This window comes from Triturus cristatus, chromosome 10, assembly GCF_964204655.1.
Source record: "Triturus cristatus chromosome 10, aTriCri1.1, whole genome shotgun sequence".
NCBI classification, from domain to species: domain Eukaryota; kingdom Metazoa; phylum Chordata; class Amphibia; order Caudata; family Salamandridae; genus Triturus; species Triturus cristatus.
In genome coordinates, this window is record NC_140593.1 from 1,112,921,271 (window position 1) to 1,112,945,208 (window position 23,938).

At 43.3% G+C, this 23,938-nt stretch overlaps 1 protein-coding gene across 2 annotated transcripts in view; it reads right to left on the reverse strand.

The window, feature by feature from the left end:
* Window positions 1-9,330, reverse strand: part of LOC146796657 (somatostatin receptor type 5-like) — a 56,261-nt gene extending 46,931 nt beyond the window's left edge. Inside the window, exon 1 of one of the 2 annotated variants that reach the window (XM_085629335.1) lies at window positions 8,900-9,330. The gene's annotated coding sequence lies outside the window, so the exon portion shown is untranslated. Of the gene's footprint in view, window positions 1-8,757 lie in introns of both variants that reach the window. The other variant, XM_085629336.1, reaches the window with a different exon arrangement.
* Window positions 9,331-23,938: the final 14,608 nt, after the last annotated feature.

The window sequence follows — 23,938 nt, forward strand, 5'->3', positions numbered from 1 at the left end:
CGTTTCATCTTTCAGGGTAGTACGCGGCATCTAAGACTGTAATTTGGTTACTTCCAGTCTTCCATGGCATTGCTGTTGTTTGTGAGTACTTTGTCAGAATCCCCCTACTGAAGCTAATATACTTTCCCTCCAAGCGGGGGCCTGCCCTCACAGCACCTATTGTTTAAAATACACATTGGGTAGTGTTCTGTTGTTCCTTGCCCTTGATGAGGCGCTCATATAGGCCATATAAACTAGGCCTGGGCTAAATTTTGTTCCGGTCGCGGAAATTGCGATAATTTGACATTTTCACGTTCCGCGGAAAGCGCGAAAATGTCCAAATTTCCGCATTCCGCAGCTTAGCGATAATTTGTTTCCTGCTCGCGCTGTAAAATAATACATTCTCGCGTGCGCGCGATCGCCTTACCTGAATCCCCGTGTTCGCCGACAAGTTTTCCCGATCCGGTCGCGTTCTCCATGAGATGTTGGATTGTTGGTAGCCATTTGCGCTGTTTCGCGACAGTTCGCGCCCGCAGTGACGTCATGCGTCGCGTGATCACGTCTTTCTTCTCGTGATCATGCACCGCGAGACAACTGAAAACAAAATGGCCGCGCCCGCGAGCAACCACATGGGTAAGTCGGCGAGCCGCGACCATGCAGAAAATACCACGAACGGGCGGGAAAAAACTTCCGCATCTTCGCGATATTTCCGCGTTTGCGGATATTTTTAACATTTTCGCGATAATTTGCAAAAGTGAATTTCGCAAATTCCGCCCACCCCTAATATAAACAAATTTCTGTGAAGCGCTGACAGAGACCCGTACCTGCATCTCATTAACAGGATCGGTGTTTGCCTCAATGCTGTTTTACAATTTAGATCTTATGAGGCTTGAGAGTGAACGGATCACTTTGTTACGGGTAAGATTACCCCCCACCCATCCTTCATCATGAGTGTGTACATTGGTGGTGGGTACTGGTCTCACTCCTCTCACACAGGTCTACGCCATTTACTTCAGGAGTAGACTTAAATGTTGTCATGTTTTTTAATGCTTTTAATTATTCCTTTGTGTTTTTATCTTTAAGTACGATTGTGGACCCCGTGACATAGACATTGGGCCATCTTCTGTATTTCCTGGCTTACTATCATGAGGCCGGTATTAGTTATATAAATGTTATTGCAGAGTGACTGTACTACTTTGATCCTGATGAATGCCCTTGAACCCAACGCAGGGTCTCTCTAGGGCAGAAACATGTTAACCTCGTATAGAGAGTATTCTGTTCAAGCTCCCTGTCATTTCATGCCTTTTTAAATACTCTCCACTGGGGACACCAGAATAAAATTGATATTCCGCCCACCAGGAGATAGTTTTGTTCATATCACTCATTTTGCTTACATACTGCCCCTCATTCAAACATAATGCTCATCCAACCTAAAACACCTCTCTGTTCCTCTTCATTGAAGAGATCTGGCCCGCACCAGGCACCTTGTGCTGCAGGTGTGAAGGAGGGAACCCAATGATGAAGCATGTCACATTCAGTGAGTGAGGATTCTTGTCCTATAAAAAAGCATCCTCCAATGGACAACTATCTCTTTGGTTCCCCCTTCTTTTTATGCACAAGACGTACTTCGTGTGTATTCTCATATTAAAGCCCTGCTATTTCTTGGGCGGGACCTCAGGCTGTGGGGACTTGGTGAAGAATAACTACCACAAACAATCTGGAGTGGGCCATCCTGCAGCTGAAAAAAAAGCAATAGGACTTGGATTGCTGCTTGCCAGAAGGGAAGGCGACTGTAGACAGTCCAGAGGTGGGAGGAGGCAGGCCAGCCTGCTGGAAGAACACACCAATAAATTCCCAGTTTACTGTGAAATAGCAATGGATAGTTGGAATCTCCACATTTGCTTCGGTCTGGCCTCTAACCTGGAGCAACTGGGGATTCATCAACACTATCCCAGATGATGAGTTTGGCCAATGGGGTCGATGATGGGATTTTTTCGGATCTCTTCAGTTTCTCTGTTGAAATTGTCCTAGCTGAATGAGAGGCTCTCGTTCTAGTCACAACTTGATATCCCGCCCTTTAACTTTGAGTGGCAGGTAGTATAGACCTGTTCAACTTCTGTGTTGTTTGTACTGATTCATCAACACAACCATCATTCTCCAATCTACTTTAAATCTTCCCTCTCATTTTTTCCATCACTGCAAACGACAACAAACCCCAATTTGCCAACATTGGCCAGGTACTTAAAAGTGCACCCAAACCTGTTAACTTTCCACTGGTGCTAAGCAATTTGTGCTGCAGCCTAACAATACTTCATCTCGAACCAATGTTAGCACCGCCACACTATTGTAAAATATTGCTATTACCCTAGTCAATTGGAGTAAACTAAGTTTTGCACTGGTCAGCATTGCAAATGACATTAGTGCAACATTCTGTGGAAAAAGTTCAATATTGTCCAGTACTAATTTGGCACAGGAACCTCAAATGGACTTGGGATTTAGAGTCTATGCCTGAGCTCTCATGTCAGCCGAGCAGTGCAGACAATACTAAAAAGGCATTTCAAACCACACCACGGGACGCCATGCGGGCAGATATATTGGAACGTGTCCTTTATCAATAAGACATCACCAACTGGATTGGATATATAAATTTGAGTTTTGGATGTCATGATACTACCCAGGACATTTTTACAACTACTAATGTGATTCAGCAATCACTGAGTCACACTCCCTAATTAAGAGGATGGCATCAGCTAATTTTACAAATTACGTACAAGACGATAAATGCCACAGAATATTCTACCTACTCTTCAAGAAGAGATTTGATTATAGCCCTGAAGAAGTCCACGAGGACGAAACGCGCTGGCTATGTTTCTGAATGGATTGTCAAAAGAAGAAAATGAATAAAGAATTTTTAACTCAACATGTCTAAAGGAAATTATATACTGCAAACACATGGATCATGTTATTAATTATTTTAAGAAGTTTTGCTGAACTCTTACTTTAATATGAGTGATAAGATTTACATTTTTTTGAGTGCTGAACCACTGTGGATTAATACTAACAAAAGAATTAATCCGTAAAATTGTGCTGGTCAGACCCATGGCAGATCCTGGAGGTGCAGCCAGGCAACACCATCTGTATTTGCACGGGGTCTCACAGTCCTCAGCCTTTGAATAGCACCAGTGCATGTACTATACAAAGAGCCTCATGGCCACAACTGTGTGTTCGTGCCCGCACTCATTACTCCTGGGGCCCTTTAGAAGGGCCAAAGATATTCTATAAGATTGGTCTCAAAAAGCAAGTCTCAAATTGTGCACCAACTTTTCCACAACCAGTCTGCAGTTTTTCAATCTGACCAAAATACTTATATGTTGTATCACAAAATCTCCAGTTGCAGGGTGCTGCAGAATGACCTTCCTAGGAATATTAATTAGGCAGGTCACTATTTGCAACCCTCTGTGATCGGCTGCAAACACAGCAATGGCGGCCTGCAAGGAACAGCACAACACCATGCAGCACATACTGAGGGTTTGTTATATCTTTCTTTTGTAGTTTTAACATAAATTAATACTATATGGTGTAAAATTTCACCTTAATGGCGCTTGTTTAGCTCCAGAACATTGCTTAATTTGAGCTACTGGTTTCCGGAACTGGGCACCGGCATTTAATTGTCAGCACTGTCTCTAGTGACAGTCCACCAAATGTTGGCGCTGTCTTTTGAATTGAGCACAACTACTGTGTTTATTAAGTCAATCGGCATTGAAAATTAATAATACCAGCTGCCCATGACATTCTTATAGCTTTGTGTGGCCTGAAATAGTCTGAATTTTAACACTTGTAGGAGTGTGATGGTTAGGTGCTATGTTGGTACTGCCATTGGCAGCGCTGGCAGGGTATGGGTGGTGGAGGATGCAGTGGCCTTCCGAGAAAGCCCCTGGCACTTCATTTTTTACAAATTAAGCACTGCACCTGAACACAACAATAAGCAATTGAAAGGACACTAGTGCCGCGACCACAAAACTACCTAATCTCTCTGAGCTGGTTATATGGCATCATATGCTCAAAGTATGGAAACCCTCATTTATTCTAAGGGAAAAACGGAAATTGCTATTTAAGTGAAACATTGGATATGCAAATCAGTCATATTTTGGGGGAACTAAAACACACTGAAAATTCTGTCAAATTCAGACTACTTTTAAGCTGATATGTAGCAGACAGCATCAACGTGACGGCATCGTGACAAATATACTAATAAAAGGTGGAATATACAAGAGACTTTTAGGATCAGAGTGCTCAAACAAAACAGAGTGCTTTCAGCTGTGGGCTGTAATTGGGATGTTGAACACGTGCTATTAATTTCCCTGGTTCCTTTTGTATACCAATTCAGAGACCTATAAATTCTGAACACTCATGAAAATAATAAATTCTGTAATTGTTTAAAGGCCCGTCTGTCTAACGCTTTTAAAACAATGTAATTCATTCCGTTTGACCTCGGTTTTGTATTCTTTTATTTAAAGTTGTTTTTACTGCTTTTGTTTTAGGTTTGTTTCAGGAAAATGTGTTTTGTTTCAGGCTTAAACCATAATAATGCCGTCAAGCTTACACTGAAGCAGCGGCGCAGTAAGTGTGTTTTGGACGATGGCGCAATGTCTAGTGCAAAATCCCCCCCCCCCCCCCCCCATTCCCCCCCAGGTGTCTCGATCCTGGTGCAACTGCACCCGCTGCACCATTGAACTGGACGGGGCTGCTGCTTTCGTGATTGCGGTCAGGTGATCGGGAACATGCGGCGCTAGGATAGTGTAAGTGGGGAGAAGACATCACTGTGTGTAGACAGTAGTGATGCAGGCTGCTTGTTCAGAATGAACGGAAACTCATCCAACCAGTGCCTGGGGCGATTTATGCCATAGCGCCTGCTATAAGAGCTATCTTGGGTGAGCGGAACGTGAGATAACATTAACATAGCATAGCATAACATAACATAGCACAGCAGAACATAACATAACATAGCACAGCATAGCAAAGCAAACCATAACATAGCATATCATAACATAACGTTGCACAGCACAGCATAACATAGCATAACATAACATAGCACAGCAGAACAGAACAAAACATAATATAACATAACATATCACAGCATAGCAGAACATAGCATAGCAAAGCATAACATAAGAGCATAACATAACATAGCACAGCATAATATAGCATAACATAACATAGGATAACATAACATACCCTAGCAGAGCAGAGCAGAACATAACATAACCTAGCATAGCAAAGCATAACATAACATATCATAACATAACATAACATAACATAGCACAGCACAGCATAACATAGCATAACATAACATACCCCAGCAGAGCAGAGCAGAACATAACATAACATAACATAATGTAGCCCAGCATAGCAGAACATAACATAGCATAGCATAGCATAACATAACCTAACATAACATAGCCCAGCATTACAAAACAAGTGTTATCTGTTATAGGAGATTGCAACACAAAAGTACAGCGCACTAAAGCCTATCCCAGCAAACCATAACCCAGGACTGCACAGTATATCGTAGCATGATATACAGTGTATCATAGCATAGCATAGCATATCACAGCCTTGTGACATAGCAACATACCAAGGCATACCTCAGCCTAATGTGGCATAGCAATGCATGGCATAACAACGCGTCTTAACGTATGGTTTCAGAGCACCGGATCTGGTACCATGACATACCATAGCACTGTATATCATAGGATAGTATGGCATAGCAGTGTTGTGTTTCATGACAACATCACACTCTACACCATAAAGTGATATAGTACAGCAAAGCACGGCATAATGTAACATATCATAGCCCACTATATCACAGGATGCACGGCATAGGAAGGCTTTGTTCTGCTGCGATATGCTTACAACGTAGCAGAACAGAATTACATACCATAGTATAGAGCTCTTCAGCATAACATACCAAACCACATAACATAACATGTTCATACCATACAATAACATAACATGTTCATACCATATCATAGCATACCAAACATAACATAACAAAGATTACTGTAACAAAACGTAGCATACCATAGCAAGGTAGCCTACAATTACATAGAATAACATACAGCATTATATTAAAGGGGAGAATATTAGAATATGCCATAAGCACAGTCTAGCACGACGCAATTAAACATATATGAACTGAAGCTCATGTTAGTGTTGGAATTAATTATGACAAAGGTTTGTAAAACAGCTGCTTGTCAACCGCTGTCAGTATATGAACCCCGGAGTGCAACGTTGGGGCACAGTGCAACATGTGAAGAAACGGCATTATCATATCACGTCTTGAAGACGCGCCAAGATTGTGGTTTACAATCTCAGCATTCTTTCAGAAGAGCCTCTTTTGAAGCTCCTCATTTCACCCACAAGATTGTGGTTTAGTATCTCAGCATTCTTTCAGAAGAGCCTCTTTTGAAGCTCCTCATTTCACCCACAAGATTGTGGTTTAGTATCTCAGCATTCTTTCAGAAGAGCCTCTTTTGAAGCTCCTCATTTCACCCACAAGATTGTGGTTTACTATTCACCATTCATTCAGAAGAGCCTCTTTTGAAGCTCCTCATTTCACCCACAAGATTGTCGTTTACTATTCTCAGCATCCTTCCTCAAAAGCCCTCTTTTGAAGCGCCTCATTTCACGCACAAATATTGTGGTTTACTATATCGTTTGAAGCTCCTCATTTCACTCACCACACCAAGATTGTGGTTTACTATTTCAGCATCCTTTCAGAGGAGCCCTCTGTGATGCCCGTGCCCAGAGCCCCGTCTCGTGCTTATCAAAGGCCTGGCGTGTGTTTAGATTAGAGGGCCCCGAGCTAGGGGCTCTGGCGCCAAGCACTATTTCGACAGATTTCATTGCTTACCAGGAGTTTTCATAATGTGCTGAAGAACGCAGGGCACATTCATTTTAGGAAAGAAAACAATCTATATTTTTTTTTCGGGAAGTGTACAGAATAGATGCATTTTTGGCAGGAAACTGATGCAAATAATCTCGCGAAAGTATGCAGCAACACGTGGTATGCACAGCATATGGGATTATGATCAAAGTGATGCCCGTCGCTTTTAGAAGCTGGTTGTCATTTACATAATTAAAAGTATTCATAATTCCACAATGAACAGATGAGGTTGAATTCCAGGGCAGGGAGCGAAGGGAAGTACAGAGACAGGGGTGAGACAGGAGGGAAAGGGGCTGAGCCATGGGTTCTCGCAAACATTTCCCCAAGGGCCACAACGTTTGGTCTGTGATGTGACGGTCTGGGAGGGGGGTGGTCGTGGGTTGGATAGGCACACTAAGGTGGGTATAGGGGAAGCAAAGCATATACACCTAGTGGACGAATTGCACAAACCAGAAAACCTGGGATTAATCCCAGCTGTCCCACTTTACTAAATTGTGTGGTCCTAGGCAATTGTTTCATTTCACTTTACCTCCTTTTTCTTTTATCATCACATATAAGAGGACCTTGAAATACAAGACTTCGGGATGTGCAGTGCACAAAACCTTATCCTGTGTTTGATTAAATAAACTATAATGTTATTCTTGTATAATAGAAGGCCACTGTCAGAGTACAGATAGCATCTGAGGAGCCTCTTAGTTCACTATTGGGATTGTTGTCGGTGGGCAGGAAGCACGCAGGCTTCTAAATTCATATTTGAAAACTATCACTTAAAAAAATACTTCTCAATGCACTGATATCTGATTTAATAAGCATAAATGGTTCTGCACCTTAGGGAAATACACTTTTTGAGCTTTTGAGGAAACCTCACATTTTTACACTTTTGCTACAAGAAAACTTTGAAAATGAAGGTGATGCTAGAGTTGAAGCGGTGCAGGACATCCTAGTTACTTCCTTTCTTTAACTTCAATTAACCTTTAAATAAAGGCTTGCCTGTATATTTAACATAGTTTTAATGTTAGTGCGGAGTGGAGTGAACAGCAGCCCAGTGATGCTGTTGATCAGGGGGCTGCACGTAAAGGTCAGAGGGCAGCATGCAAAGGTCAGGAGGGCAAGGCCCTTGGCTGTATTTTGAGTATCACTGGGTTGACCAGTATAAAGGAGTGTCAAATGAATGGTAAAAGAAGTGTTGAAAAGGAAATGGAAGGAAAGGCAAAGGAAGGAGGGGGAGGGGAAACAAGTAGAGAATAAGGTAAGAAAAGGAAAGGTAGGCAAAGGAAAGTTGATTTATATATCATACTAATCATCCAGGCGCTTGAAAAGGTGTGTATACCTGTGTGGAGTCTACACGTATGCATGTGGAAAAGGAAAGGGGAGGGAAGAGAAGGCAAATGAAGGAGATGGGAGGGGAGCTGGGGAAAAGAGGAGAGGTAAATGTACAGGAAGGAAAAAAGAAAAGTAGAGTAAGGTAAAGTTGATTTAAGTAACACAAATCATCCATGGTATTCAGGCCCTTGAAGAGACAAACATACCTGTATGGTCTCTAGACATAGGGAAGGGAACGGAAAAGGGAAGGGAACGGGAGGAAAGAAAAGAGAACGGGAAGGGGAGAAAAGAAAATAAACTGGCAAGGGAGAGGTGGGAAAGGACATTTATAGGATCTAATGAGGCTCAAATGTTAAAGGGGGGTTGAACAAGATATAAAACGGAAAGACATGGACGAAGAAGTTAAGGGAAGAGAAGACAAGACAAGAGAAGAGAAAGAGAAAGGAAGACGAAACCCTAAGACAAGAAAGGTGGGTGCAGGATAAGTGGCCATCGGCAACAGCACTCACCTGGCTACAGCTCCAGGTAAAGTTTTTCAGTCAATAAATGCTACAGGTGAGTTCCAGGCCACCTGGGTACGCTCCCTTCCTCGCCGTGCAGGCGCTGCAGAAGTGGGGCGCTGACAGACTGAGGCTCTAACATTGCACGTACCTGAGAGCTGGGCGGGCCCCCTCCAGCAGCGTCCTCGTCTTTCCGCAGCTGCTCTTGCTCTGGAGGCCAAAAAAAAGCGTCTGTAAGAAGTTGAGAAGACACTGAATCCCGGCTGCACCCCAGCAGCAGCAGAGGCGCAGAGTGTCAGACTACAAGGAAAACACGAGCGCCGCTAACCCCCGCCCAGACCCTGCCCCGGCACCCCCAGGCACGCGGTTCCCATCCCCGACATGTGCTGCTAACTTTATAGGAAGCTGCCTTCCCACGGCAGGGAGAGCGGGCTGCGCCTGGCCCCTTCCACCCCAACGAGGCCGCAGGGAGAACAGCGGCCCTCTGACTGGCTGGGAAACACGAGGGCCCCGCGCTCGGAGCCCCCGCAGCACCCCCACACACATTAACCTGTGCCGCGCCAGGCCACGGCATAAACAGAGAGGAGGCCCCGCATGAACACAGAGCAAACTAAAGGATCACGTCTGTACACGTCAAAAGGCTGGCCTCGCGCCGGCATCATTTGGAAACAACATTAGTTGGAACATCTTCACACGTGTGAGAGAACGGCAATGTAACCCTTCACGTGCCGGAGCGCATGAAGGCGGCATAAAGGCCCAAAGTTATGTTAAACCGAGCTCATAGCATAAGGTGGCTCAAGGAACCCCTACCCGGACTGGGCTAAGGTTGGTTTGTGTTCAGAGCAGGCGAGATAGCTCAGTGGGTCAATACAGCCCTGGAACCCATCAGCTTATAGCCGTGCACAGGTCTGAATCCTGGAGAATTGGCTCCGTCCTTCGTGTCTGCTAGGCCCATTGCTTTAAACAGGCCTCTACTGTCAGGTAAGTAGCTGCATTTTTTTTATTGTGAGAAGGCGAGTACCTGCACTTCTCAGCAGAGGTATGTTACTTTTAATTGGGGGGGGGTGGGGGGCCTATATCACGAACAAAGAGATACCAAAGGGGATGATGGACGGACATGGCTTGGCAGTTCGGGCTGGACTGTTGCCATGAGGCACAGGGTCAGATTGATTTGCATATGGCCATGTCTGAACTGGGGTTGCAGAGTGGGCTAAAGAACGGTGATGGATTAAACCCAGATCAGCTGACTGGGGGTGAGTGCTTGCAATGTTCAACACTCCGTCCATCATTTCCTTTGGTTTTTGCTTTGTTCGCCATAAGTTGGCAGGGTATGCTCAGACGTGAGTCCCTTGCTCACTTTGCCACTGGATTCAAGCAAGCCTGGCTGAAGACGGCTGAAATGGCAGAAACCGGTCCTAGGAAGCTTGTTTCCGGTCCAGGGAAGACATGGCTTGGCAGTTCGGGCTGGACTGTTCCAATGAGGCACAGGGTCAGATTGATTTGCATATGGCCATGTCTGAACTGGGGTGGTGGAGTGGGCTAAAGAATGGTGATGGATTAAACCCAGATCAGTTGACTGGGGGTGAGTGTTTGATTTGCTCAAGCGCTCCATCCATCATCCCCTTTGGTATCGCTTTGTTCGCCTAAAGTTGGCAGGGTATGCCCAGATGTGGGTCCCTTGCTCACTTTGCCACTGGATTCAAGATAGCCTGGCTGATGAGGGTTATGAACCCGAAACCGGTCCCAGGATGCTTGTTTCCGGTCCTGGGAAGACATGGCTTGGCAGTTTGGGCTGGACTGTTCCCATGAGGCACAGGGTCAGACTGATTTGCATATGGCCATGTCTGAACTGGGGTGGTGGAGTAAGCTAAAGAATGATGATGGATTAAACCCAGATCAGTTGACTGGGGGTGAGTGTTTGATTTGCTCAAGCGCTCCGTTCATCATCCCCTTTGGTATCGCTATATCACAAACAAGCAGACACTCTGGTATAAGGTACCCGCACGTCTCCTTTTCCAATTTAAGCACTGGCAAAGGTGATTAACAATTATTAACCTGAAGCCTTCACCTAGCGCCAGGGCTTTGAGTGGGATAAAAAAAACTGGGGGGGCGGGGTCTCAGGGGTGTGGCCAATGTAATTAAGGGCGTGGCTTAAAACACGTATGCTAAAAATCTGTGCTTAGCATAGTGTGCCGCCCGACTTGTATTTTGCTGTTTCTGTCATTGAATCCAGATATATAATACAAAAAGTAACATCATACGGACAACAAGTCAGGACTCTTGGCTTTGTCAATGGTTGTTAGTTGCATAAGATAAATAAGCAGCAACTATGGCTTGTATATAATATTGAAAAAGCTTCCACTTACAGCCCTGGTGACACTACGACAATGTTGCTGCTCTTGACTTTCAAAAAGAGAAGGGAAATCCAGAGAGAAAATGACTCTTTAAAGGATTTCCCTTCCCGTACAACGCTCAGCTGGCATGACTTCATGCCGTAACTTCTCCACTGGTGAGAAGTGAGCAGTGTGAGCAGCGCACATGATGTGCCTGCTGTCACTGCAGTCCAGAAAAAAACGGACCGCCTGTGCTAAGGCACAAAACAGAGCCCGATAGAGACCCGTTTCGAGGCCACTTTTAAAAAACTGCTGGTGCTCAGCACCAGTGAGACCCAGACCACTCAAAGCTCTGCCTAGCGCCTTAACATGTTTTTCTGTGCTTCTTGTAAGGTGGCGCTCGATGTGCTCATGTGTGGTGAACGTTAGCAGTAAGGCTCAAACCTGCAGCTTTTAAAGGCAGCTTACAATACTGTGGCTATGCCTGACTCATGTGGGTACATCCTGCCCTTCTGTGGCTACTGTCTGTAGAGGGCACCTGTACTACTATTATATCTGCCTCGTGTGGGTGGGGCCTGCCCTACTGCGGCTATGTGAAGAGCAGTGGTCTTCAAACCTTTTAATGCTGCACCCCTCCCCCCCCTGGAAAAAAATCATCTGGGCCCCACTCAACATTTTCCACAATTATTCAGTTTAATTTAGCAATGTTTAAATATGTCTAGACTTTTTTAAACATTGCAGTTAAGTTCTGTCACTGTTTTAAAAATGCAAGCAAATAGACGATTGCAAAGCATACTATTCTGCTCAGGCAACCCTTACTAACGTGCACAAGTATCCACAGTGTGATTCTTAGAAATGGGGTGGGAGTTTTGAAGAATATTTGGAGTCCCTTCCCTTCTGACACATACTCCAGAGGAGAGGTGTGGCGCAGCGGCCAGAGTGGCTGACTCTGGAGCACAGGGCTTACAGTTCAATCGCCAGCGGCAGCTCAGCTCAGCACCCTGTGACTCTGGGCAATAGCTCGCTTAATCTCCCCGTAGGCCCCCAGCGCCTTGAGACCCTTAGGGGTGATTCGTTCACGCTTTACAAATACCAGGTTATTAATATTCTCCCAGCTAGGATATAAATGACGAAAGATTAGTGATGGCCGCTTACAGAGCGGCTTGCTGCAACTCGTTGTTTTCAGCTTAAAACAAAGCACTGTTATCAGCATAATGCTTCTTTTGACCAAGACTAGCGCCCTCCCTGGGATGACTTGAGGCTCCCTGGGTGAGGGGAGTGCGCCCCCTAGTCTGAAAACCCCTGGTGTAGAGGGTTCATGTACTGCTATTATACCTGCCTCTGTGGGTAGAGCCTGTCCTACTGTGGCCATGTATAGAGGGCACATGTGCTACTGTTACATCTGCCTCGCGTGTAGAGCCTGTCCTGCTGTAGCGATGTGTGGAGGGTGCATGTACTGCTGTCATATCTGCTTCTTGTGGGTAGAGCCTGTCAGTGCTTAATTTGAATCAGTGGTTTCCGGTGCTTGGCACCGGCACTTAAAGTTAATTGACAGCACCAGCACTTATGACAGTCTCCCACATGGTGGAGCTGTTTGTCTGATTTAGAGCTGAGCACAACAGTTGTTTATTAATTCAATACACGTTAAAAATGACAATTACCTGCCTCCCTTGCTAATCCTATAGCTTTGGTGGCCTGAAATAGTCTGAACTGTCACACTTGTATGAGTGTGATGGCTAGTAGCTGGTTTGGTACTTTCAATGGCAGCATGGGTGGTGGAAGCTGCAGTGGCCCAGTGGCGTAACAAAAGTTTAAGGGGTCGCCCTGCACGGTACACAGAAGGGCCCCTGCTCCTGATTTTATCCGGAGTGCTCAGACCCGTGTGCTGTGCTGAGGGGGCCCCCATGCAGCTGGGAGGCCCCCCTGTAAGAAAGTGGCTCTGAATATACTGGACCAAAGTAAGGTACAGTGTGCACAGAGTCCACAGACCCCAGAGGTTTGGTAGAGGCTAAAGTTAGATATAACCTTGCTCTCCAAAGTGGTAGCTTGGTCGAGCAGAAAGGCAGTATCATAGGGCAGTGTAAAGCATTTGTTGTGCACACTCAGTCAGCAAATGGTCTCACACACTCAAGAACTGAACTCTAGGCCAATTGTTTTATATCAAAAGATATAGTTGTTTTATTTTAGAACCAACAAGGTATCAAAATATACTTTCTCAGCATGAATTACTTTAGTTAAATACTTTTCAAATATAGGCAATAGACATTTTGATTACAATAGCTACAGTTGTTGCAATAGGTAACACAATTTCAAATACAATGCAACATTGAGCTCAATGGGAATTTCTAGTTAAATGCAATTAATTACTTTGTAGATTACTTTTCTAACCTCAAGACTGGATCCTAGATTCAGTCCTGGGACATGCACTGTAAACAGTTAAGTAAAAGTGTTTTGGTTACAATAGTGATTTTGAAGGAATGTTATTGTATTTTAAAAGTTGACACTTAGAAACTTTTCTAGGTAAAATTACAAAAGTTATCCCATGGAAGAAAATTCAGTTTGCAGGTAAAGTATGTTTGCGTTACTTTTGTAATCCAGTGCTGGGCTCCTAGGTTCAGCACTGGGACATATATCTAGGCAAGCAATGATATCCTATGGAAGGAAATTCAAGTTTACTGGTAAGTACGGTTAAAATTACTTTTCAGGGTCAGTACTGGGCTAAAAGATGCAGCACTGAGGTCTCTCCTGATAACAGTGAGTAAGTTGGAATTTGTTGTTCGGCTGATTTTAGATGAATATTTTAAAGTTCCAAAACTCCACACTTAGTAGAATTTCCAAGTGAAACCAGTCAATGTTAGCCTATGGAAGAAGAGTGAGTTATCGGCTTTTAGGTAAGCACTCGCCTGGCAGAGTTAAGGTTCTGGGCATAGACTCAGGGGTCTCCCAGGGTCAGGTAGGTACAGTTGGTACACCCTCAGCGGCACAGGGGCAGCCGGGTGCAGAGGTAGTTAGGCCCAATGTTATCCAATGAGAGGCAGGGGGCCTTCGGTTGGTGGCTGCTGGCAAGCAGGCCACGCGGCTGTGGGAGCTGGGATCCCGGTCACTTGCTCAGGGCAAATGGGGAAGTAGTTTAAGACAAAGGTTGCACTGCCAAGGGCACTCGGGCGGCTGGGTGCAGGGTGCTTTTGAGCCGTCGGGCGCTCAATGTTATTCAATGGAGCTCTTGGAAAGTGAACAAAGGCTGCAGGCTCGGGGACGGAAGATCTTCTGGAGCGACCAACACTTCGAGGGGTAAGTTGGGATCTTGCAGGATAGGTAGGCAACCAGGAGTTGGGCACAGGGGACCGTGGGGCGCCGGGTGCAGGGGTGTCTTTTGAGGTCGGGAAATCTTACCCCATGCTGGTCGCGGTTGGAGGGGTCCCTTGTCCTGAGGCTGCAGGTGTCGTCGGGGTCGTCGAGGAGGGTCCTTGGGCACTGGAATCCAGGTCAGAATCGCCGGGGGGACTTCCTCAGGGTCTTTGTTCACACAGGCACAGGCCGGGCTCGGCGGGTGCAGAGTGGGCTGGATTCGCGGTTCCTGGCTGGCACCAGGGCTATTGTTGTTTGAGCAGAACCACTGCTCGTGGGAGTCCCAGTCTTGGTAGAGTCACAAGGCAGTCAGGTCCTCAGGGGGTTTTGACCACAGAAGGAGCCGGGATTTTGCAGGAGCAGGTTCGAGGGTCGACAGGCCTGTAGGGCTGGGCCCAAGTCAGTTGGTGTTGTCCTCTTCTTAGCAGCTGCACAGCAGGTCTTCTTGTTTCTTGATCTTCTTGCTTGTTTTGGTATCAGGAACTGAGGAAGAAAGGTTCAGGGTGCCCCTAAATACTAAATTTAGGGGCGTTACAGGTCGGGGAAGGGCAGGGACCAATAGGTCCCTGTCCTGGGGTGAGTACACCCCCTATCCTGCTCCTCTCCTGTGGGAGGGGGGCAGAAGCCTATATCTGATTGGACAGTTCTCTCCATCCTCAAGATGGCCGGAGCCCGGAGTTGTGCTTCACCTCGCCTCTCCCACCTGAGGGGTGGAGTTGGCACAGGCTGGCACACCCCCTTTCCTCACGTAGGGTTTCCCGCCAGTCTTCCCGCGAGAGTGGGGGTCAGAACCGGTGAGGGCCAGTTGCTGAGTACAGCAAGTGGCCTGGAGAAGCTCACAAAGGCGGCATGCCTTTGAAGCTTCCCCCTGCCCATCCTGGGGAGGAGACCTAGCACCTCGCCCAGGATGTGCATTGATGCAGGCCCAGGAGAGCAGGGGCTCTCCACCCAGGGGTCCAGCAACATGTCTGCTATGTGGCAGCCTAGGCAGCCTCTCAGACAAGACGTGGATTGTAGGTTAGGTTTCAGGGGGCATCTCTAAGATGCCCTCTGTAGTGCATTTTACATTAAATCCCACACTGGCATCAGTGTGGGTTTAATGTGCTAAGAAGTTTGATATCAAACTTGTCAGTCTTCAGTGTAGCCATTATGGTGCTGTGGAGTGCGTAATGACAACCTCCCAGCACCACATACTCTTAATGGCATCACTGCACTTACAGTGCCCAGGAATGGCCCTGGGTACTGTAGAGGCACAGGGCTCATGCACCTGTGCCCACACCATTGGCATAGGGCACCCAGCTAGAGGGGTGGCTGATGTATGCTAGGGCAGTGGGTTTGTGGGCATGTCACACAGGGATGTGTGTCATGTCGACTCTTTGTTTAGTTCTGCACCAGGACACTCAGCCTGCAAAGGCAGTGTGTGTGTGTCAGGGTCCAGGGCCCCTAAGGGTGGCACATTAAGTTCTGCAGCCCTTAGGGGTCTTCTCTGGTCACAATGCCCTGGGTACCTAGGGTACCCTGTACCAGGGGCTGACATGTGGCCAGAATTGCCAATTGGGTTTGGGCTTTAATACCGTTTTTATGGAAGAAACACAGGCCTTGGGTACCTGATGGCAAGGACCCAGGGCACACCAAGGAAAAGTGCTTCAGGTATCAGGCAAAAAGTGTGTGGGGGGGTTACTGCAACAGAAACCCACTTCCTTACACCCCCCGCACTGCGGGGGATGTGGGGGCCTGTGTTACGCCCCTGCAGTGGCCTCCTGACGAGGGCCCACGCACTTAATTTTTTACATGTTATATCTGCCTCGTGTGTGTACAGCCTGTCCTACTGTGGAAACATGCAGAGGGCGAATGTACTACAGTTATATGTGCCTCGAGTTGGTGGAGCCTGTCCTGCTGTGGCTATGTGTAGAGGCATCTGCACTACTGCTCTCTGCCTCCCCTAGCTACGAGTACCCTACTGCGGCTCATGCTTTGTGGTGGAGGAAGCTTGCACTCTCTTCTATGTAGAGAATCACCTCCATCATCTCATTGGTCCAGCTCACTTTCAGCTGCAGCACATCATCTCCTTGTCACAGTCACTATGAATTAAAGATTGCCTCACTCACACACCATATTTTTTTTAACCCATCCCTACCAAAAACATAAAATCCATCCCCATGGGCTCCAGGAAAGGCTCCTTCCCTCCCTGTCTGTCACAAGAAAGGGCCATGGGCAGGGCTCTACCTGTTTTGTCTGTCTGGTAGTGGTAGTCAATGCCTTTCCTAAATCCGTAAGACATTTTTTTGTTATATTTTGTCCTGGTGTTTCTGTTATTGTTTGACTATTCATGTCCAGGTGGCCTCTCTGTTGCATTTGGCTCTGCGGACACCTAGATGTTGCCACTCCCCTTTATAAATCCTTTTCTGGGTTGGGCATTCCATGGGTATTGTTTCATTTGCTTTGGTCTTTTTTTGACTGATCTCTTCTTCTTTGGGTCTCTATCTCCTTTGTGAACCTCAAGGCCTTCTTTCACTTTCCTGTGTACTTGTGTTCTGGTTGTGTCTGCTTTGGCTCATCTTTAATTTGTAAGGAGTGGAATTAGAAAGACAAGGATTTTGTCCCCTCTGTTTCTCTCTCCAATGTTGGTTATGATTGCTTGCTCTTTTCCACTGAAAGTTTCTACTTGTCTGTGAAGCGCTCTGATACCCTAACCGGGTCACATTCGCGCTCTATAAAACTCTAAATACAGTAAAATAAATAAATGTAATGTCCTGGTTATTTACCGGTAATCTTCCTTGCTCCAAGTCTTAGTTTTCCTCATCACAGTCTTGACTTGCACCCTCCCACCATTTTTGGGTTAGCCTGTAGGGTTGGGCAGCTTGCTTGGTAATTAAGAAAGTGAGTTGCCTCTGACCCCTTCATATGGTAAAAAGATGAATGCAAGGGAACATCCGTAGAGATCAGAATTGTATACGGTATACCTTTTTTGTTATCATTTATGAGGACTGTGAGTAATGAAGATTCCCGATCAGTGATCTGGGCACGCGTGACCTCTACAATGGGCACCATGCCTTCAACAGGTGCAGCATAAGCAGACCTTTTGCAGTGCAAGGGCCGGCACTATAGTTTGAGACTCAGATGATAAAACACCATATAAGGAGAAATTCTAATATGCAGGTTCAAGTCAAAATTCATTTGAAAATTCCGGCGCTTCTCAGAAGAGATACAATATTATAATTGGGAGAGTAGCAGCAGTGGTGGCTGACATCTACCGAGGTGTGGGGCAGGCACAAATAACAAATAAAAAAACCTCTGCACGCATATATTAACAAAAACACTTACCATATAAAAGCAGGACATCCTCTGGTCCGGATCTCTTCTTTGGCAGGAACTGGATGCAGCAAATCCCTGGGCCAATCCTGGTGCTGCTCTCACCAGCATGAGAGCAGCGCTAGGATTGGTGGGAGTGGCCTCACTCGGCGCTCCACAGTGCTCTGGAGGCTTTGTCTTACTCTAACCCAGATGTCTTAAGACAGCTGGGTAAGAGCTGTTTAAAGTGCGCATGTGTGGCTGGCAGTCACAGACGGCCTGCCAAAAAGACATGGAAACTTTAAACAGTGCACTGCCAGCCCACCCTCCTCCCTGCTGAGTGACATGCTGCTGTCACTCAGCAGCAGCCCGTGCCCCGTCCTGACGCTCTGTTCGGGACGGGCATGAAAAGTAAAATGGTAATAAATTATCATTTTATTTTTCACCTCTGGGGATTGTGGGGGGCTTGTGGGGTGACACTCCCTGCTCCAACGGAGGAGCCGCCCCTGAGTAGCAGCGCTTTTAAGTAGGACCTGGGACCAGAATGACCTGGCAGCTGGACAGTGCTGATGTTTGTGCAGCAGAGCACCAGTTTGTGAAGCGATTCATCATTAGGGTACCCCAGGGAAGCGGTCTGCATTATTCAATGTGTCCAGCAAGCAACACCAGCCTTGTGCTGTTTTATACTCTGAGCCTGAGGCATGCTTCTCTAATTACTTCATGGTGTCTTATGATAATTCTAGCTCAGTGGTTATTATGGTAATTGGAAGTCAAGTAAGCCTGTGTGAAACTGTTACATGAGTGCAAATTCATTAAATTCATGTATTTTACGATATGCAAATTCTGCAAAATATTATACAATTTAACTTTCTCATAGGAACTTTAAAACCAAGGCTGGGAATGAATTTCTTTTAGAACTAATGTCCCAATATCTCACATGACTTTTGTGTGAGAGGTACACCCTCATATATTAAACTTTAATGAACAATGTTGGCCAAACATATCTTGTAAAACATGCTTTCACAAGTACTTTTCATACTTTGAGAAAAAAACAATATGGTGGTTTGACCCACCGACCCCTACATTCCAGTGAAGGGTCACACCTGTGTTATGTGGAATTACAGTCCTGCATGGAGGGTGCATCGTCCTCTATAGAGCTGTGCAACATGAGAGTGAGTTCTTGAGCGAGATCTTTAGCAAAGCTAAAGCACCTCTTTTTCGGACAGAGGTCAATATGGTTTTCCTGAACATTGTTTACATTGGAAAATCAAGATTCCTGAACATGGGAGGTTGATTTCTCATTGTAAGTTCTGTATTTATTCCCTTCCTTCCCTTTAATGAAAGTAAACTTATATTTGATCCCATTTCATTTTCTCTGGATTTCCAAGTAAAAGGAAATGTTCCATTTTTTTTATTACCCGTGACTCAAGCTTCCAGGTGAGTATTTGAGGCTTCCTAGCGCCCAGAAGTCGCGCTAGGGGACGCCTAATCTTGCTCGCGCTTGCCAGCAAGTTTGCTGGAGCCTTACGTTGCTTCCGTTGACTTTGCGTTGCTGGAACAAGAAAAAAATTCCACAACAAGCCTATTCGCGGAATTTGGCCAGAACTCCACGTTAAAAGAATAACACAAAGTTGTAAATTTGCTCCAATTTCACAAGTGAAGTGAAAACTTCTGCCGGGCCTAATGTGCTTCTAAAAATGTTTGTGGCCTTGTACAGTACTATATTATTTAGTAGTTGCATTTAGATATTTATATCAAACTGAAAGCTTTCTGCTTCATCTCTGTGCCCAAGTTTCACCTACATAAGTCTTTTTCCTGACCCATGGAGATAACTGCAGCAGCTGAGCTGATTGGCGATAGGCTGCCATGTCTGGCAGATTGAACTATTCTGCCATTGGGCTTGTGTATAGAATGGGCTGCCTTGATTTCTTCCACAATGGGGCAATAGGCTCCATTACTTACTTCATGTAGCACCAGACTGAATATGCGAATACAATTCCAGACCATGTCATTTTTGTTCATTTGAACCAAGCCCATTGGGCACTGTATGGCATTTCATTGGGATCAACATAGGATGAACCTAGAGCAAATCACTCTATGGGCGCGGCGCTAGAGACGCACTGAAGCCCCTGATGTACTAGTTGGCTAGGGTCAGTAAGAGGGCCTCCATTTTGACAAGGATGGTGTAAGATTTTAATTTAGTTTTGCTTTAGCAGAACTTTTATTGCTGCAGCCTTTTCTGGTCTTTCTAACCATGCCTGTAAATTATGCCCAACTTGGACATAGGAAGCCTGGAGTCTAAACTTGGCAATTGAGGTGAGAAACGTCTGATTAGCTTGTTCAATGGCAAGAGTTTGTAATTCTGTGTCTATTTGAAGGCCTTTTGCAAACTTACTCATGAATTCAGAAACCTGAGCCTATGCAATGCATTTATTTTCAGTCTCAGCACAAAACCGAATGGCCCAATAATCTCCAGGGGCTGGGTATGTACAAATTAAATATAGGGAAGACTTTCTGATGGAATAATTTTGCATTGATTAATCAATTTCTTAAGTATTTGTCTCAGCTGAATCCAATCCAAATAAAAAGTCAATTAAAAATGCATTTAGAATATCGAATTATCATCCGCTGTACATATTTAATTGTATTCTTTGACAGATGAGAATAATACAAAACAGTTTATTCAAACAATCAGTTTTTTCAATACTTAATCACAAAATTATCATATCATTTAATTGAATATAGGGTCAGAGCCATTGCACACACCAACAAAGGCTGCATAAGCAAATAAGTTGATCAGTATGTAAGGGTCTTTGTTGGAGTATTTAACACTCAGCCACAAACATCTTTATAGTCTTATATAGAGCACCGTGCTCTCCATATAGAATCATAAAGACTGTTTGTTACGGACATATTGACAAAGAGAGAGCTCTACACTTGTTCGAGGAGTAACAAAGGGAGTGCTCTACGCTTGTCTGAGTAGTTATAAAGGGAGACCTCTACAAATGTTCGAGTAGTAACAAAGGGAGAGCTCTACGCTTGTTCGAGGAGTAACAAAGGGAGAGGTCTACACTTATTCGAGTAGTAATAATTGGAGAACTCTACAAATGTTCGAGGAGTAACAAAGGGAGAGCTCTACACTTGGAGGAGTAACAAAGGGAGAGGTCTACACTTGGTCGAGTAGTAATAAAGGGAGACCTCTACACATGTTTGAGTAGTAACAAAGGGTAAGCTCTACACTTGTTCGAGTTGTAACAAAGGGGGATCTCTACACTTGTTCGAGTAGTAACAAAGGGAGAGCTCTACACTTGTTCGAATAGTTACAAAGGGAGAGTACTACACTTGTTTGAGTAGTAATAAAGGGAGACCTCTTCACATGTTCGAGGAGTAACAACGGGAGAGCTCTACACTTGTTTGAGTAGTAATAAAGAGAGAGCTCTACACTTGTTCGAGATTGTATGACATAATTTCGAAAGACAAAAATTCGACCTACAAAAATATCGCAACAAAAATATCGTGGTCAAGAATATCGACATCCTATCTACAACATGGTAAGTACAAAAATATCGATAATTTAATATCGATGTCAAAAATATCGTAATTCAAAAATATCGTTTTTTTTTTAGTTTAAAAATATATGTAAAATAAACCAAATAATACTTATAAATCAAAGAAACATAATTAAATATATTGTATAATATGTAAAATTTATAATAAATATATATAATTAAATGAAACTTTAATTAAACATATATATAATATATAATATATACACTTACTTAATAATTACTTTTAATAATAATTTCTATAACATATAAATTATTAAATATTTATTTAAATTACCAATACATCTATACACATAAAACAATAACATTAATAAATATTAAATAATTACATATAGCAAATAATAATCAATAATTTTAATTTGAATAATTTTTATTATTAATTATATATTACAATAGCTAAAATATTACAAAACATATTTAATATCAGACACAATAAAACTACTAGTCCAACTTCAACAAAAACAACAGTAAGGAAAATGTTGGATAGCGTAGGGGTAAAAATATCTATTCCAACTCCCGAGAGTGCAACAGTAGGGAAAACATTGGATAGCGTAGGAGTAAAAATTACTATTCCAACTCCAAAGAGTGCAACAGTAGGGAAAGTGTTGGATAGCGTAGGGGTAAAAATTACTATTCCAACTCCAGAGAGTGCAATAGTAGGGAAAATGTTGGATAGCGTAATGGTAAAAATTACTATTCCCACTCCAGAGAGTGCAATAGTAGGGAAAGTGTTGGATAGCGTAAGGGTAAAAATTACTATTCCCACTCCAGACAGTGCAACAGTAGGGAAAACGTTGGATAGCGTAGGGGTACAAATAACTATTCCAACTCCAAAGAGTGCAACAGTAGGGAAAACGTTGGATAGCATAGGGGTAAAAATTACTATTCCAACTCCAGAGAGTGCAATAGTAGGGAAAGTGTTGGATAGCGTAAGCGTAAAATTTACTATTCCCACTCCAGAGAGTGCAATAGTAGGGAAAGTGTTGGATAGCGTAAGGGTAACATTTACTATTCCCACTCCAGAGAGTGCAACAGTATAGAAAACGTTGGATAGCGTAGGGGTAAAAATAACTATTCCAACTCCAAAGAGTGCAACAGTAGGGAAAACATTGGATAGCGTAGGGGTAAAAATTACTATTCCAACTCCAGAGAGTGCAATAGTAGGGAAAGTGTTGGATAGCGTAAGGGTCAAATTTACTATTCCCACTCCAGAGAATGCAATAGTAGGGAAAGTGTTGGATAGCGTAAGGGTAAAAATTACTATTCCAACTCCAGAGAGTGCAACAGTAGGGAAAACGTTGGATAGCGTAGGGGTAAAAATTACTATTCCCACTCCAGAGAGTGCAATAGTAGGGAAAGTGTTGGATAGCGTAAGGGTAAAAATTACTATTCCCACTCCAGACAGTGCAACAGTAGAGAAAAGGTTGGATAGCGTAGGGGTAAAAATTACTATTCCAACTCCAAAGAGTGCAACAGTAGGGAAAGCGCTGGATAGCGTAGGGGTAAAAATTACTATTCCAACTCCAGAGAGTGCAACAGTAGGGAAAGCGCTGGATAGCGTAGGGGTAAAAATTACTATTCCCACTCCAGATAGTAAAACAGTTGGGAAAGCACTAGATAGCATAGTGATTCTATTAACATTATAACCAATTTAATAATTTCTTATAAAAAAATTGCATGTTAACAATGTTTTAAAAAAAAAAATATTATTAAATACCAATTATGTAAAATAAATATTTAAATAAATAAATTTTAATTACATCCCACACTATTCCCCCTTTAACACACAACACACTACACATAAAAATTCACATAATTAATTTAATTATGAATTAATCACTTAATAAAATTAAATCACCAATTAATTACTAATTAACAATTAATAATTAACTATAACAATAAAGAAATATTATTAATAAACTAATTATAATTTATATAATTAACAAAATAATAAAGTAATTTTACAATTAATAATTAATTAAAAATTAATTAATCTATTAATCACATTAATTACCAATTATTAATTGATTACAAATTAATTAATCATAAATACCAATGAAACAATACATATTAATTCATTAATTATAATTACATTACTTCCCACCCTATTCCCCTATAAACCCACAACCCACTACACATTAAAATTCACATAATTAATTTAATTATCAATTAATCACTTAATAAAATTAAATCACCAATTAATTACTAATTAACAATTAATTAATTAACAATAAATAAATATTAATAATAAACTAATTATAATGTATATAATTAACCAATTAATAAAATAATTGTACAATTAATAATTAATTAACAATTAATTAATCAATTAATTACCAATTATTAATTAATTACCAATTAATTAATCATAAATACCAATTAAACAATACATATTAATTCATTAATTATAATTAAATTACTTCCCACCCTATTCCCCTATAAACCCACAACCCGCTCTGATACTAAAACGCTAAATTAAATGTAAAATAATTATAAATCTCTAAACATTTATTTTTAAATGTATTAAAATACATTACAATAATCTTTCACATACAAATAAAATACATATTAAATGACATTACACTAAATAAATATCGATATTATTGACATCGAAATTTTTACTTACGATATTACTTACATCGATATTAATTA